Source organism: Phyllobates terribilis, unplaced genomic scaffold (genome assembly GCF_046119375.1).
Source record: "Phyllobates terribilis strain yellow unplaced genomic scaffold, ASM4611937v1 Scaffold_25__1_contigs__length_18738178, whole genome shotgun sequence".
Classification (NCBI taxonomy): domain Eukaryota; kingdom Metazoa; phylum Chordata; class Amphibia; order Anura; family Dendrobatidae; genus Phyllobates; species Phyllobates terribilis.
Window position 1 is genome coordinate 12,504,719 of NW_027362785.1, and position 18,343 is coordinate 12,523,061.

At 44.4% G+C, this 18,343-nt stretch overlaps 1 protein-coding gene across 1 annotated transcript in view; it reads right to left on the reverse strand.

The window, feature by feature from the left end:
• The window catches only part of LOC141176379 (sterile alpha motif domain-containing protein 9-like), a 36,201-nt gene extending 18,304 nt beyond the window's left edge, over nt 1–17,897 (reverse strand). Inside the window, exon 1 of the mRNA XM_073660341.1 lies at nt 17,711–17,897. The gene's annotated coding sequence lies outside the window, so the exon portion shown is untranslated. The remainder of the gene's footprint in view (nt 1–17,710) is intronic.
• Nucleotides 17,898–18,343: the final 446 nt, after the last annotated feature.

Sequence of the window (18,343 nt, forward strand, 5' to 3'; positions counted from 1 at the left end):
ACACCCAGAACCAGGGGAAAAGAAGAATATGACACCCAGAACCAGGAGAAAAAGGAGTAGGACACCCAGAACCAGGAAAAAAATAGAATATGACACCCAAAACCAGGGGAAAAGAAGAATATGACACCCAGAACCAGGGGAAAAGAAGAATATGACACCCAGAACCAGGGGCAAAAGGAGCAGGACACCCAGAACCAGGGAAAAAGTAGAATATGACTCTGAAAAAAACAGGGGAAAAGAAGAATATAACTCCCAGAACCAGGAGAAAAAGGAGCAGGACACCCAGTACCAGGGGAAAAAAGAATATGACACCCAGTACCAGGGGAAAAGTAGAATATGACATCTAGAACCAGGAGAAAAAGGAGTAGGACACCCAGAACCGGGAGAAAAGTAGAATATGACACCCAGAATCATGGGAAAAGAAGAATATGACTCCCAGAACAGGGATAAAAAGGAGTAGGACACCCAGAACCAGGGGAAAAGAAGAATATGACACCCAGAACCAGGGGAAAAAGGAGCAGGACACCCAGAACCAGGGAAAAAGTAGAATATGACTCTGAAAAAAACAGGGGAAAAGAAGAATATAACTCCCAGAACCAGGAGAAAAAGGAGCAGGACACCCAGTACCAGGGGAAAAAAGAATATGACACCCAGTACCAGGGGAAAAGTAGAATATGACATCTAGAACCAGGAGAAAAAGGAGTAGGATACCCAGAACCGGGAGAAAAGTAGAATATGACACCCAGTACCAGGAGAAAAGAAGAATATGACACCCAGAACCAGGGAAAAAGTAGAATATGACACCCAGAACCAGGGGAAAAGAAGAATATGACTCCCAGAACAGGGATAAAAAGGAGTAGGACACCCAGAACCAGGGGAAAAGAAGAATATGACACCCAGAACCAGGGGAAAAAGGAGCAGGACACCCAGAACCAGGGAAAAAGTAGAATATGACTCTGATAAAAACAGGGGAAAAGAAGAATATAACTCCCAGAACCAGGAGAAAAAGGAGCAGGACACCCAGTACCAGGGGAAAAAGAATATGACACCCAGTACCAGGGGAAAAAGAATATGACACCCAGTACCAGGGGAAAAGTAGAATATGACATCTAGAAACAGGAGAAAAAGGAGTAGGACACCCAGAACCGGGAGAAAAGTAGAATATGACACCCAGAATCATGGGAAAAGAAGAATATGACTCCCAGAACAGGGATAAAAAGGAGTAGGACACCCATAACCAGGGGAAAAGAAGAATATGACACCCAGAACCAGGAGAAAAGAAGAATATGACACCCAGAACCGGGAGAAAAAAGAGCAGGACACCCAGTACCAGGGTAAAAGAAGGATATAACACCTAGAACCAGGAGAAAAAGAAGGAGGACTCCCAGAAAAAGTAGAATATGACACCCAGAACAGGGATAAAAAGGAGTAGGACACCCAGAACCAGGGGAAAAGAAGAATATGACAACCAGAACCAGGGGAAAAGAAGAATATGACAACCAGAACTAGGGGAAAAAGGAGCAGGACACCCAGAACCAGGGGAAAATAAGACTACGACACCCAGAACTACGAAAAAAAGGAGTAGGACACCTATAACCAGGAAAAAGAAGAATACAACACTCAGAACCAGGAGAAAAAGGAGTAGGACAACCAGAACCAGGGAACAAGGAGAATATGACACCCAGAACCAGGGAAAAAAGGAGAATATGACACCCAGAACCAGGGAAAAAGTAGAATATGACACCCAGAAACAGGGGAAAACAAGAATATGACACCCAGAACTGGGATAAAAAGGAGTAGGACAGCCAGAACCAGGAAAAAAGTAGAATATGACACCCAAAACCAGGGGAAAATAAGAATATGACATCTAGAACTAGGAGAAAAAGAAGCAGGACACCCAGAACCAGGATAAAAGAAGAACACGACACCCAGAACCAGGAGACAAAGGAGCAGGACACCCAGAACCAGAGTAAAAGAAGAATATGACACCCAGAACCAGGAGAAAAGAAGAATATGACACCCAGAACCAGGGGAAAAAGGAGTAGGACACCTAGAACTGGGAAAAAAGAATATGACACCCAGAACCAGGGAAAAAAAGGAGTTATTACACCTACAACCAGGAAAAAGAAGAATACGACACCTAGAATCGGGAGAAAAAGGAGTAGGACACCCAGAACCATGGAAAAAGGAGAATATGACACCCAGAACCAGGGGAAAAGAAGAATATGACACCCTGAACCGGGAGAAAACTGAGTAGGACACCTAGAACCAAGGAAGAAGTAGATTATGACACCCAAAATCAGGGGAAAAGAAGAATATGACACCTAGAACCAGGGAAAAGGGAGAATGTGACACCCAGAACCAGGGGAAAAGTAGAATATGACACGCAGAAACAGGGGAAAAGAAGAATACGACACCCAGAACCAGGAGAAAAAAGAGTAGGACACCCAGAACCGGGAGAAAAAGGAGTAGGACACCCAGAACCAGAGAAAAAGTAGAATATGTCACCCAGAACCAGGGGAAAAGAAGAGTATGACACCCTGAACCAGGTAAAAAGCAATAGGACACCGAGAACCAGGGAAAAGGTAGAATATGACACTCAAAACCAGGAGAAAAGAAGAATATGACACCCAGAACCAGGAGAAAAAGGAGTAGGACACCCAGAACTGGGAAAAAAGAATATGGCACCCAGAACCAGGGAAAAAAGGAGTTATTACACCTACAACCAGGAAAAAGAAGAATATGACACCCAGAACCGGAAGAAAAAGGAGTAGGACACCCAGAACCAGGGGAAAATAAGACTACGACACCCAGAACTGCGAAAAAAAGGAGTAAGACACCTATAATCAGAAAAAGAAGAATACGACACTCATAACCATGAGAAAAAGGAGTAGGACACCCAGAATCAGGGAAAAAGGAGAATATGACACCCAGAACCAGGGGAAAAGAAGAATACGACACCCAGAACTAGGGGAAAAGAAGAATATGACACCCTGAACCAGGGGAAAAGAAGAATACGACAACCAGAACCAGGGGAAAAGAAGAATATGACACCCTGAACCAGGTGAAAAAGCAGTAGGACACCCAGAACCTGGGAAAAGGTAGAATATGACACTCAAAACCAGGAGAAAAAGGAGTAGGACACCTAGAACTGGGAAAAAAGAATATGACACTTAGAACCAGGGAAAAAAAGGAGTTATTACACCTACAACCAGGAAAAAGAAGAATATGACACCTAGGACCGGGAGAAAAAGGAGTAGGACACCCAGAACCAGGGAAAAAGGAGAATATGACACCCAGAACCAGGGGAAAAGAAGAATATGACACCCAGAACCAGGGGAAAAGAAGAATACGACACCTTGAACCGGGAGAAAAAGGAGTAGGACACCTAGAACCAGGGGAAAATAAGACTACGACACCCAGAACTGCGAAAAAAAGGAGTAAGACACCTATAACCAGGAAAAAGAAGAATACGACACTCAGAACCAGGAGAAAAAGGAGTAGGACACCCAGAACCAGGAAACAAGGAGAATATGACACCCAGAACCAGGGGAAAAGAAGAATACGACACCTTGAACCGGGAGAAAAAGGAGTAGGACACCCAGAACCAGGGGAAAAAGGAGTAGGACACCCAGAACCGGGAGAAAAGTAGAATATGACACCCAGAACAGGGATAAAAAGCAGTAGGACACCCAGAACCAGGGGGAAAGAAGAATATGACACCCAGAACCAGGAGAAAAAGGAATAGGACACCCAGAACCAGAAAAAAAATAGAATATGACACCCAAAACCAGGGGAAAAGAAGAATATGACACCCAGAACCATGGGAAAAGAAGAATATGACACCCAGAACCAGGGGAAAAAGGAGCAGGACACCCAGAACCAGGGAAAAAGTAGAATATGACTCTGAAAAAAACAGGGGAAAAGAAGAATATAACTCCCAGAACCAGGAGAAAAAGGAGCAGGACATCCAGTACCAGGGGAAAAAAGAATATGACACCCAGTACCAGGGGAAAAGTAGAATATGACATCTAGAACCAGGAGAAAAAGGAGTAGGATATCCAGAACCGGGAGAAAAGTAGAATATGACACCCAGAATCATGGGAAAAGAAGAATATGACTCCCAGAACAGGGATAAAAAGGAGTAGGACACCCAGAACCAGGGGAAAAGAAGAATATGACACCCAGAACCAGGGGAAAAGAAGAATATGACACCCAGAACCAGGGGAAAAAGGAGCAGGACACCCAGAACCAGGGAAAAAGTAGAATATGACTCTGAAAAAAACAGGGGAAAAGAAGAATATAACTCCCAGAACCAGGAGAAAAAGGAGCAGGACACCCAGTACCAGGGGAAAAAGAATATGACACCCAGTACCAGGGGAAAAGTAGAATATGACATCTAGAAACAGGAGAAAAAGGAGTAGGACACCCAGAACCGGGAGAAAAGTAGAATATGACACCCAGAATCATGGGAAAAGAAGAATATGACTCCCAGAACAGGGATAAAAAGGAGTAGGACACCCATAACCAGGGGAAAAGAAGAATATGACACCCAGAACCAGGAGAAAAGAAGAATATGACACCCAGAACCGGGAGAAAAAAGAGCAGGACACCCAGTACCAGGGTAAAAGAAGGATATAACACCTAGAACCAGGAGAAAAAGAAGGAGGACTCCCAGAAAAAGTAGAATATGACACCCAGAACAGGGATAAAAAGGAGTAGGACACCCAGAACCAGGGGAAAAGAAGAATATGACAACCAGAACCAGGGGAAAAGAAGAATATGACAACCAGAACTAGGGGAAAAAGGAGTAGGACACCCAGAACCAGGGGAAAATAAGACTACGACACCCAGAACCAGGGGAAAAGAAGAATATGACAACCAGAACCAGGGGAAAAGAAGAATATGACAACCAGAACTAGGGGAAAAAGTAGAATGACACCCAGAACAGGGATAAAAAGGAGTAGGACACCCAGAACCAGGGGAAAAGAAGAATATGACAACCAGAACTAGGGGAAAAAGGAGCAGGACACCCAGAACCAGGGGAAAATAAGACTACGACACCCAGAACTGCGAAAAAAAGGAGTAGGACACCTATAACCAGGAAAAAGAAGAATACAACACTCAGAACCAGGAGAAAAAGGAGTAGGACACCCAGAACCAGGGAACAAGGAGAATATGACACCCAGAACCAGGGAAAAAAGGAGAATATGACACCCAGAACCAGGGAAAAAGTAGAATATGACACCCAGAAACAGGGGAAAACAAGAATATGACACCCAGAACTGGGATAAAAAGGAGTAGGACACCCAGAACCAGGAAAAAAGTAGAATATGACACCCAAAACCAGGGGAAAATAAGAATATGACATCTAGAACTAGGAGAAAAAGAAGCAGGACACCCAGAACCAGGATAAAAGAAGAACACGACACCCAGAACCAGGAGACAAAGGAGCAGGACACCCAGAACCAGAGTAAAAGAAGAATATGACACCCAGAAACAGGAGAAAAGAAGAATATGACACCCAGAACCAGGGGAAAAAGGAGTAGGACACCTAGAACTGGGAAAAAAGAATATGACACCCAGAACCAGGGAAAAAAAGGAGTTATTACACCTACAACCAGGAAAAAGAAGAATACGACACCTAGAATCGGGAGAAAAAGGAGTAGGACACCCAGAACCAGGGAAAAAGGAGAATATGACACCCAGAACCAGGGGAAAAGAAGAATATGACACCCTGAACCGGGAGCAAACTGAGTAGGACACCTAGAACCAAGGAAGAAGTAGATTATGACACCCAAAATCAGGGGAAAGAAGAATATGACACCTAGAACCAGGGAAAAGGGAGAATGTGACACCCAGAACTAGGGGAAAAGTAGAATATGACACGCAGAAACAGGGGAAAAGAAGAATACGACACCCAGAACCAGGAGAAAAAAGAGTAGGACACCCAGAACCGGGAGAAAAAGGAGTAGGACACCCAGAACCAGAGAAAAAGTAGAATATGTCACCCAGAACCAGGGGAAAAGAAGAGTATGACACCCTGAACCAGGTGAAAAAGCAATAGGACACCGAGAACCAGGGAAAAGGTAGAATATGACACTCAAAACCAGGAGAAAAGAAGAATATGACACCCAGAACCAGGAGAAAAAGGAGTAGGACACCTAGAACTGGGAAAAAAGAATATGGCACCCAGAACCAGGGAAAAAAGGAGTTATTACACCTACAACCAGGAAAAAGAAGAATATGACACCCAGAACCGGAAGAAAAACGAGTAGGACACCCAGAACCAGGGGAAAATAAGACTACGACACCCAGAACTGCGAAAAAAAGGAGTAAGACACCTATAATCAGAAAAAGAAGAATACGACACTCATAACCATGAGAAAAAGGAGTAGGACACCCAGAATCAGGGAAAAAGGAGAATATGACACCCAGAACCAGGGGAAAAGAAGAATACGACACCCAGAACTAGGGGAAAAGAAGAATATGACACCCTGAACCAGGGGAAAAGAAGAATACGACAACCAGAACCAGGGGAAAAGAAGAATATGACACCCTGAACCAGGTGAAAAAGCAGTAGGACACCCAGAACCTGGGAAAAGGTAGAATATGACACTCAAAACCAGGAGAAAAAGGAGTAGGACACCTAGAACTGGGAAAAAAAGAATATGACACTTAGAACCAGGGAAAAAAAGGAGTTATTACACCTACAACCAGGAAAAAGATGAATATGACACCTAGGACCGGGAGAAAAAGGAGTAGGACACCCAGAACCAGGGAAAAAGGAGAATATGACAACCAGAACCAGGGGAAAAGAAGAATACGACACCTTGAACCGGGAGAAAAAGGAGTAGGACACCCAGAACCAGGGGAAAATAAGACTAAGACACCCAGAACTGCGAAAAAAAGGAGTAAGACACCTATAACCAGGAAAAAGAAGAATACGACACTCAGAACCAGGAGAAAAAGGAGTAGGACACCCAGAACCAGGAAACAAGGAGAATATGACACCCAGAACCAGGGGAAAAGAAGAATACGACACCTTGAACCGGGAGAAAAAGGAGTAGGACACCCAGAACCAGGGGAAAAAGGAGTAGGACACCCAGAACCGGGAGAAAAGTAGAATATGACACCCAGAACAGGGATAAAAAGCAGTAGGACACCCAGAACCAGGGGAAAAGAAGAATATGATACCCAGAACCAGGGGAAAAGAAGAATATGACACCCAGAACCAGGGGCAAAAGGAGCAGGACACCCAGAACCAGGGAAAAAGTAGAATATGACTCTGAAAAAAACAGGGGAAAAGAAGAATATAACTCCCAGAACCAGGAGAAAAAGGAGCAGGACACCCAGTACCAGGGGAAAAAAGAATATGACACCCAGTACCAAGGGAAAAGTAGAATATGACATCTAGAACCAGGAGAAAAAGGAGTAGGACACCCAGAACCGGGAGAAAAGTAGAATATGACATCCAGAATCATGGGAAAAGAAGAATATGACTCCCAGAACAGGGATAAAAAGGAGTAGGACACCCAGAACCAGGGGAAAAGAAGAATATGACACCCAGAACCAGGGGAAAAAGGAGCAGGACACCCAGAACCAGGGAAAAAGTAGAATATGACTCTGAAAAAAACAGGGGAAAAGAAGAATATAACTCCCAGAACCAGGAGAAAAAGGAGCAGGACACCCAGTACCAGGGGAAAAAGAATATGACACCCAGTACCAGGGGAAAAGTAGAATAAGACATCTAGAAACAGGAGAAAAAGGAGTAGGACACCCAGAACCGGGAGAAAAGTAGAATATGACACCCAGAATCATGGGAAAAGAAGAATATGACTCCCAGAACAGGGATAAAAAGGAGTAGGACACCCATAACCAGGGGAAAAGAAGAATATGACACCCAGAACCAGGAGAAAAGAAGAATATGACACCCAGAACCGGGAGAAAAAAGAGCAGGACACCCAGTACCAGGGTAAAAGAAGGATATAACACCTAGAACCAGGAGAAAAAGAAGGAGGACTCCCAGAAAAAGTAGAATATGACACCCAGAACAGGGATAAAAAGGAGTAGGACACCCAGAACCAGGGGAAAAGAAGAATATGACAACCAGAACCAGGGGAAAAGAAGAATATGACAACCAGAACTAGGGGAAAAAGGAGCAGGACACCCAGAACCAGGGGAAAATAAGACTACGACACCCAGAACTGCGAAAAAAAGGAGTAGGACACCTATAACCAGGAAAAAGAAGAATACAACACTCAGAACCAGGAGAAAAAGGAGTAGGACACCCAGAACCAGGGAACAAGGAGAATATGACACCCAGAACCAGGGAAAAAAGGAGAATATGACACCCAGAACCAGGGAAAAAGTAGAATATGACACCCAGAAACAGGGGAAAACAAGAATATGACACCCAGAACTGGGATAAAAAGGAGTAGGACACCCAGAACCAGGAAAAAAGTAGAATATGACACCCAAAACAAGGGGAAAATAAGAATATGACATCTAGAACTAGGAGAAAAAGAAGCAGGACACCCAGAACCAGGATAAAAGAAGAACACGACACCCAGAACCAGGAGACAAAGGAGCAGGACACCCAGAACCAGAGTAAAAGAAGAATATGACACCCAGAAACAGGAGAAAAGAAGAATATGACACCCAGAACCAGGGGAAAAAGGAGTAGGACACCTAGAACTGGGAAAAAAGAATATGACACCCAGAACCAGGGAAAAAAAGGAGTTATTACACCTACAACCAGGAAAAAGAAGAATACGACACCTAGAATCGGGAGAAAAAGGAGTAGGACACCCAGAACCAGGGAAAAAGGAGAATATGACACCCAGAACCAGGGGAAAAGAAGAATATGACACCCTGAACCGGGAGCAAACTGAGTAGGACACCTAGAACCAAGGAAGAAGTAGATTATGACACCCAAAATCAGGGGAAAGAAGAATATGACACCCAGAACCAGGGGGAAAGAAGAATACGACACCCAGAACCAGGAGAAAAAAGAGTAGGACACCCAGAACCAGGAGAAAAAGGAGTAGGACACCCAGAACCAGAGAAAAAGTAGAATATGTCACCCAGAACCAGGGGAAAAGAAGAGTATGACACCCTGAACCAGGTGAAAAAGCAATAGGACACCGAGAACCAGGGAAAAGGTAGAATATGACACTCAAAACCAGGAGAAAAGAAGAATATGACACCCAGAACCAGGAGAAAAAGGAGTAGGACACCTAGAACTGGGAAAAAAGAATATGGCACCCAGAACCAGGGAAAAAAGGAGTTATTACACCCACAACCAGGAAAAAGAAGAATATGACACCCAGAACCGGAAGAAAAAGGAGTAGGACACCCAGAACCAGGGGAAAATAAGACTACGACACCCAGAACTGCGAAAAAAAGGAGTAAGACACCTATAACCAGGAAAAAGAAGAATACGACACTCATAACCATGAGAAAAAGGAGTAGGACACCCAGAACCAGGGAAAAAGAAGAATATGACACCCAGAACCAGGGGCAAAAGGAGCAGGACACCCAGAACCAGGGAAAAAGTAGAATATGACACCCAGAATCAGGGAAAAAGAAGAATATGACACCCAGAATCAGGGAAAAAGAAGAATATGACACCCAGAACCAGGGAAAAAGAAGAATATGACACCCAGAATCAGGGAAAAAGAAGAATATGACACCCAGAACCAGGGGCAAAAGGAGCAGGACACCCAGAACCAGGGAAAAAGTAGAATATGACTCTGAAAAAAACAGGGGAAAAGAAGAATATAACTCCCAGAACCAGGAGAAAAAGGAGCAGGACACCCAGTACCAGGGGAAAAAAGAATATGACACCCAGTACCAGGGGAAAAGTAGAATATGACATCTAGAACCAGGAGAAAAAGGAGTAGGACACCCAGAACCAGGAGAAAAGTAGAATATGACACCCAGAATCATGGGAAAAGAAGAATATGACTCCCAGAACAGGGATAAAAAGGAGTAGGACACCCAGAACCAGGGGAAAAGAAGAATATGACACCCAGAACCAGGGGAAAAAGGAGCAGGACACCCAGAACCAGGGAAAAAGTAGAATATGACTCTGAAAAAAACAGGAGAAAAGAAGAATATAACTCCCAGAACCAGGAGAAAAAGGAGCAGGACACCCAGTACCAGGGGAAAAAGAATATGACACCCAGTACCAGGGGAAAAGTAGAATATGACATCTAGAACCAGGAGAAAAAGGAGTAGGACACCCAGAACCGGGAGAAAAGTAGAATGACACCCAGAATCATGGGAAAAGAAGAATATGACTCCCAGAACAGGGATAAAAAGGAGTAGGACACCCATAACCAGGGGAAAAGAAGAATATGACACCCAGAACCAGGAGAAAAGAAGAATATGACACCCAGAACCGGGAGAAAAAAGAGCAGGACACCCAGTACCAGGGTAAAAGAAGGATATAACACCTAGAACCAGGAGAAAAAGAAGGAGGACTCCCAGAAAAAGTAGAATGACACCCAGAACAGGGATAAAAAGGAGTAAGACACCTATAACCAGGAAAAAGAAGAATACAACACTCAGAACCAGGAGAAAAAGGAGTAGGACACCCAGAACCAGGGAACAAGGAGAATATGACACCCAGAACCAGGGAAAAAAGGAGAATATGACACCCAGAACCAGGGAAAAAGTAGAATATGACACCCAGAAACAGGGGAAAACAAGAATATGACACCCAGAACTGGGATAAAAAGGAGTAGGACACCCAGAACCAGGAAAAAAGTAGAATATGACACCCAGAACCAGGGGAAAATAAGAATATGACATCTAGAACTAGGAGAAAAAGAAGCAGGACACCCAGAACCAGGATAAAAGAAGAACACGACACCCAGAACCAGGAGACAAAGGAGCAGGACACCCAGAACCAGAGTAAAAGAAGAATATGACACCCAGAACCAGGAGAAAAGAAGAATATGACACCCAGAACCAGGGGAAAAAGGAGTAGGACACCTAGAACTGGGAAAAAAGAATATGACACCCAGAACCAGGGAAAAAAAGGAGTTATTACACCTACAACCAGGAAAAAGAAGAATACGACACCTAGAATCGGGAGAAAAAGGAGTAGGACACCCAGAACCAGGGAAAAAGGAGAATATGACACCCAGAACCAGGGGAAAAGAAGAATATGACACCCTGAACCGGGAGCAAACTGAGTAGGACACCTAGAACCAAGGAAGAAGTAGATTATGACACCCAAAATCAGGGGAAAGAAGAATATGACACCCAGAACCAGGGGGAAAGAAGAATACGACACCCAGAACCAGGAGAAAAAAGAGTAGGACACCCAGAACCAGGAGAAAAAGGAGTAGGACACCCAGAACCAGAGAAAAAGTAGAATATGTCACCCAGAACCAGGGGAAAAGAAGAGTATGACACCCTGAACCAGGTGAAAAAGCAATAGGACACCGAGAACCAGGGAAAAGGTAGAATATGACACTCAAAACCAGGAGAAAAGAAGAATATGACACCCAGAACCAGGAGAAAAAGGAGTAGGACACCTAGAACTGGGAAAAAAGAATATGGCACCCAGAACCAGGGAAAAAAGGAGTTATTACACCCACAACCAGGAAAAAGAAGAATATGACACCCAGAACCGGAAGAAAAAGGAGTAGGACACCCAGAACCAGGGGAAAATAAGACTACGACACCCAGAACTGCGAAAAAAAGGAGTAAGACACCTATAACCAGGAAAAAGAAGAATACGACACTCATAACCATGAGAAAAAGGAGTAGGACACCCAGAACCAGGGAAAAAGAAGAATATGACACCCAGAACCAGGGGCAAAAGGAGCAGGACACCCAGAACCAGGGAAAAAGTAGAATATGACACCCAGAATCAGGGAAAAAGAAGAATATGACACCCAGAATCAGGGAAAAAGAAGAATATGACACCCAGAACCAGGGAAAGAGAAGAATATGACACCCAGAATCAGGGAAAAAGAAGAATATGACACCCAGAACCAGGGGCAAAAGGAGCAGGACACCCAGAACCAGGGAAAAAGTAGAATATGACTCTGAAAAAAACAGGGGAAAAGAAGAATATAACTCCCAGAACCAGGAGAAAAAGGAGCAGGACACCCAGTACCAGGGGAAAAAAGAATATGACACCCAGTACCAGGGGAAAAGTAGAATATGACATCTAGAACCAGGAGAAAAAGGAGTAGGACACCCAGAACCGGGAGAAAAGTAGAATATGACACCCAGAATCATGGGAAAAGAAGAATATGACTCCCAGAACAGGGATAAAAAGGAGTAGGACACCCAGAACCAGGGGAAAAGAAGAATATGACACCCAGAACCAGGGGAAAAAGGAGCAGGACACCCAGAACCAGGGAAAAAGTAGAATATGACTCTGAAAAAAACAGGAGAAAAGAAGAATATAACTCCCAGAACCAGGAGAAAAAGGAGCAGGACACCCAGTACCAGGGGAAAAAGAATATGACACCCAGTACCAGGGGAAAAGTAGAATATGACATCTAGAACCAGGAGAAAAAGGAGTAGGACACCCAGAACCGGGAGAAAAGTAGAATGACACCCAGAATCATGGGAAAAGAAGAATATGACTCCCAGAACAGGGATAAAAAGGAGTAGGACACCCATAACCAGGGGAAAAGAAGAATATGACACCCAGAACCAGGAGAAAAGAAGAATATGACACCCAGAACCGGGAGAAAAAAGAGCAGGACACCCAGTACCAGGGTAAAAGAAGGATATAACACCTAGAACCAGGAGAAAAAGAAGGAGGACTCCCAGAAAAAGTAGAATGACACCCAGAACAGGGATAAAAAGGAGTAAGACACCTATAACCAGGAAAAAGAAGAATACAACACTCAGAACCAGGAGAAAAAGGAGTAGGACACCCAGAACCAGGGAACAAGGAGAATATGACACCCAGAACCAGGGAAAAAAGGAGAATATGACACCCAGAACCAGGGAAAAAGTAGAATATGACACCCAGAAACAGGGGAAAACAAGAATATGACACCCAGAACTGGGATAAAAAGGAGTAGGACACCCAGAACCAGGAAAAAAGTAGAATATGACACCCAGAACCAGGGGAAAATAAGAATATGACATCTAGAACTAGGAGAAAAAGAAGCAGGACACCCAGAACCAGGATAAAAGAAGAACACGACACCCAGAACCAGGAGACAAAGGAGCAGGACACCCAGAACCAGAGTAAAAGAAGAATATGACACCCAGAACCAGGAGAAAAGAAGAATATGACACCCAGAACCAGGGGAAAAAGGAGTAGGACACCTAGAACTGGGAAAAAAGAATATGACACCCAGAACCAGGGAAAAAAAGGAGTTATTACACCTACAACCAGGAAAAAGAAGAATACGACACCTAGAATCGGGAGACAAAGGAGTAGGACACCCAGAACCAGGGAAAAAGGAGAATATGACACCCAGAACCGGGAGAAAACTGAGTAGGACACCTAGAACCAAGGAAGAAGTAGATTATGACACCCAAAATCAGGGGAAAAGAAGAATATGACACCCAGAACCAGGGAAAAGGGAGAATGTGACACCCAGAACCAGGGGAAAAAGGAGTAGGACACCTAGAACTGGGAAAAAAGAATATGACACCCAGAACCAGGGAAAAAAAGGAGTTATTACACCTACAACCAGGAAAAAGAAGAATACGACACCTAGAATCGGGAGACAAAGGAGTAGGACACCCAGAACCAGGGAAAAAGAAGAATATGACACCCTGAACCGGGAGAAAACTGAGTAGGACACCTAGAACCAAGGAAGAAGTAGATTATGACACCCAAAATCAGGGGAAAAGAAGAATATGACACCCAGAACCAGGAGAAAAAAGAGTAGGACACCCAGAACCGGGAGAAAAAAGAGTAGGACACCCAGAACCGGGAGAAAAAGGAGTAGGACACCCAGAACCAGAGAAAAAGTAGAATATGTCACCCAGAACCAGGGGAAAAGAAGAGTATGACACCCTGAACCAGGTGAAAAAGCAATAGGACACCGAGAACCAGGGAAAAGGTAGAATATGACACTCAAAACCAGGAGAAAAAGGAGTAGCACACCTAGAACTGGGAAAAAAGAATATGACACTTAGAACCAGGGAAAAAAAGGAGTTATTACACCTACAACCAGGAAAAAGAAGAATATGACACCTAGGACCGGGAGAAAAAGGAGTAGGACACCCAGAACCAGGGAAAAAGGAGAATATGACACCCAGAACCAGGGGAAAAGAAGAATATGACACCCAGAACCAGGGGAAAAGAAGAATACGACACCTTGAACCGGGAGAAAAAGGAGTAGGACACCCAGAACCAGGGGAAAATAAGACTACGACACCCAGAACTGCGAAAAAAAGGAGTAAGACACCTATAACCAGGAAAAAGAAGAATACGACACTCAGAACCAGGAGAAAAAGGAGTAGGACACCCAGAACCAGGAAACAAGGAGAATATGACACCCAGAACCAGGGGAAAAGAAGAATACGACACCTTGAACCGGGAGAAAAAGGAGTAGGACACCCAGAACCAGGGGAAAAAGGAGTAGGACACCCAGAACCCGGAGAAAAGTAGAATATGACACCCAGAACAGGGATAAAAAGCAGTAGGACACCCAGAACCAGGGGGAAAGAAGAATATGACACCCAGAACCAGGAGAAAAAGGAATAGGACACCCAGAACCAGGAAAAAAATAGAATATGACACCCAAAACCAGGGGAAAAGAAGAATATGACACCCAGAACCAGGGGAAAAGAAGAATATGACACCCAGAACCAGGGGAAAAAGGAGCAGGACACCCAGAACCAGGGAAAAAGTAGAATATGACTCTGAAAAAAACAGGGGAAAAGAAGAATATAACTCCCAGAACCAGGAGAAAAAGGAGCAGGACACCCAGTACCAGGGGAAAAAAGAATATGACACCCAGTACCAGGGGAAAAGTAGAATATGACATCTAGAACCAGGAGAAAAAGGAGTAGGATACCCAGAACCGGGAGAAAAGTAGAATATGACACCCAAAATCATGGGAAAAGAAGAATATGACTCCCAGAACAGGGATAAAAAGGAGTAGGACACCCAGAACCAGGGGAAAAGAAGAATATGACACCCAGAACCAGGGGAAAAGAAGAATATGACACCCAGAACCAGGGGAAAAAGGAGCAGGACACCCAGAACCAGGGAAAAAGTAGAATATGACTCTGAAAAAAACAGGGGAAAAGAATATAACTCCCAGAACCAGGAGAAAAAGGAGCAGGACACCCAGTACCAGGGGAAAAAGAATATGACACCCAGTACCAGGGGAAAAGTAGAATAAGACATCTAGAAACAGGAGAAAAAGGAGTAGGACACCCAGAACCGGGAGAAAAGTAGAATATGACACCCAGAATCATGGGAAAAGAAGAATATGACTCCCAGAACAGGGATAAAAAGGAGTAGGACACCCATAACCAGGGGAAAAGAAGAATATGACACCCAGAACCAGGAGAAAAGAAGAATATGACACCCAGAACCGGGAGAAAAAAGAGCAGGACACCCAGTACCAGGGTAAAAGAAGGATATAACACCTAGAACCAGGAGAAAAAGAAGGAGGACTCCCAGAAAAAGTAGAATATGACACCCAGAACAGGGATAAAAAGGAGTAGGACACCCAGAACCAGGGGAAAAGAAGAATATGACAACCAGAACCAGGGGAAAAGAAGAATATGACAACCAGAACTAGGGGAAAAAGGAGCAGGACACCCAGAACCAGGGGAAAATAAGACTACGACACCCAGAACTGCGAAAAAAAGGAGTAGGACACCTATAACCAGGAAAAAGAAGAATACAACACTCAGAACCAGGAGAAAAAGGAGTAGGACACCCAGAACCAGGGAACAAGGAGAATATGACACCCAGAACCAGGGAAAAAAGGAGAATATGACACCCAGAACCAGGGAAAAAGTAGAATATGACACCCAGAAACAGGGGAAAACAAGAATATGACACCCAGAACTGGGATAAAAAGGAGTAGGACACCCAGAACCAGGAAAAAAGTAGAATATGACACCCAAAACCAGGGGAAAATAAGAATATGACATCTAGAACTAGGAGAAAAAGAAGCAGGACACCCAGAACCAGGATAAAAGAAGAACACGACACCCAGAACCAGGAGACAAAGGAGCAGGACACCCAGAACCAGAGTAAAAGAAGAATATGACACCCAGAAACAGGAGAAAAGAAGAATATGACACCCAGAACCAGGGGAAAAAGGAGTAGGACACCTAGAACTGGGAAAAAAGAATATGACACCCAGAACCAGGGAAAAAAAGGAGTTATTACACCTACAACCAGGAAAAAGAAGAATACGACACCTAGAATCGGGAGAAAAAGGAGTAGGACACCCAGAACCAGGGAAAAAGGAGAATATGACACCCAGAACCAGGGGAAAAGAAGAATATGACACCCTGAACCGGGAGCAAACTGAGTAGGACACCTAGAACCAAGGAAGAAGTAGATTATGACACCCAAAATCAGGGGAAAAGAAGAATATGACACCTAGAACCAGGGAAAAGGGAGAATGTGACACCCAGAACCAGGGGAAAAGTAGAATATGACACGCAGAAACAGGGGAAAAGAAGAATACGACACCCAGAACCAGGAGAAAAAAGAGTAGGACACCCAGAACCGGGAGAAAAAGGAGTAGGACACCCAGAACCAGAGAAAAAGTAGAATATGTCACCCAGAACCAGGGGAAAAGAAGAGTATGACACCCTGAACCAGGTGAAAAAGCAATAGGACACCGAGAACCAGGGAAAAGGTAGAATATGACACTCAAAACCAGGAGAAAAGAAGAATATGACACCCAGAACCAGGAGAAAAAGGAGTAGGACACCTAGAACTGGGAAAAAAGAATATGGCACCCAGAACCAGGGAAAAAAGGAGTTATTACACCTACAACCAGGAAAAAGAAGAATATGACACCCAGAACCGGGAGAAAAAGGAGTAGGACACCCAGAACCAGGGGAAAATAAGACTACGACACCCAGAACTGCGAATAAAAGGAGTAAGACACCTATAATCAGAAAAAGAAGAATACGACACTCATAACCATGAGAAAAAGGAGTAGGACACCCAGAATCAGGGAAAAAGGAGAATATGACACCCAGAACCAGGGGAAAAGAAGAATATGACACCCAGAACTAGGGGAAAAGAAGAATATGACACCCAGAACCGGGAGAAAAAGGAGTAGGACACCCAGAACCAGGGAAAAAGAAGAATATGACACCCAGAACCAGGGGAAAAGAAGAATATGACACCCAGAACCAGGGGAAAAGAAGAATATGACACCCAGAACCAGGAGAAAAGAAGAATATGACACCCAGAACCAGGGGAAAAAGGAGCAGGACACCCAGAACCAGGGAAAAAGAAGAATATGACACCCAGAACCAGGAGAAAAGAAGAATATGACACCCAGAACCAGGGGAAAAAGGAGCAGGACACCCAGAACCAGGGAAAATAAGAATATGTCACCCAAAACCAGGAGTACAAGGACTAGGACACCGAGAACCAGGGGGAAAAAAATATTACGACACCCAGAACCAGGGGAAAATAAGAATTCAAGAAGCAGAACCGGGAGAGAAAGGAGTAAAATGCAGAGAATCAGGTAAAAACAAACTGTGTGTGCCATTCGGCTCTTACCAGACATCTGTAAGATTATCTCTGCAGCCATTGCCCTCCCAGCCTCTTCGGTTCTGTCATATCTGGGGAGGAGGCCACATTCTCTGAGAGTCTCCTCCTCTGGGCTTAGATCAGTTTCTCTTTCCTCATGATGACGAGACGGGAGCGGCTGGACACCAAAGACCAATGGAGGCCACTGAGGCGGGAAATCCACAATGAGAGAGAGACTCAGAGAGAGACAGTGACAGAGTAAGAGACAGAGACAGACACAGAGAGAGGGAAGGACAGAGAAAATAAGAAAGACACAGACGGGCAGCAAGGTGGTTAGCACAGTGCTGTATATAGCGCAGCACGGTGGCTCAGTGGTTAGCACAGTGCTGTATATAGCGCAGCACGGTGGCTCAGTGGTTAGCACAGTGCTGTATATAGCGCAGCACGGTGGCTCAGTGGTTAGCACAGTGCTGTATATAGCGCAGCATGGTGGCTCAGTGGTTAGCACAGTGCTGTATATAGCGCAGCACGGTGGCTCAGTGGTTAGCACAGTGCTGTATATAGCGCAGCATGGTGGCTCAGTGGTTAGCACTGTTGCTTTGCAGCGCTGGGTTCCTCGGTTCAAATCCCACCAAGGACAACATCTGTAAGGAGTTTGTATGT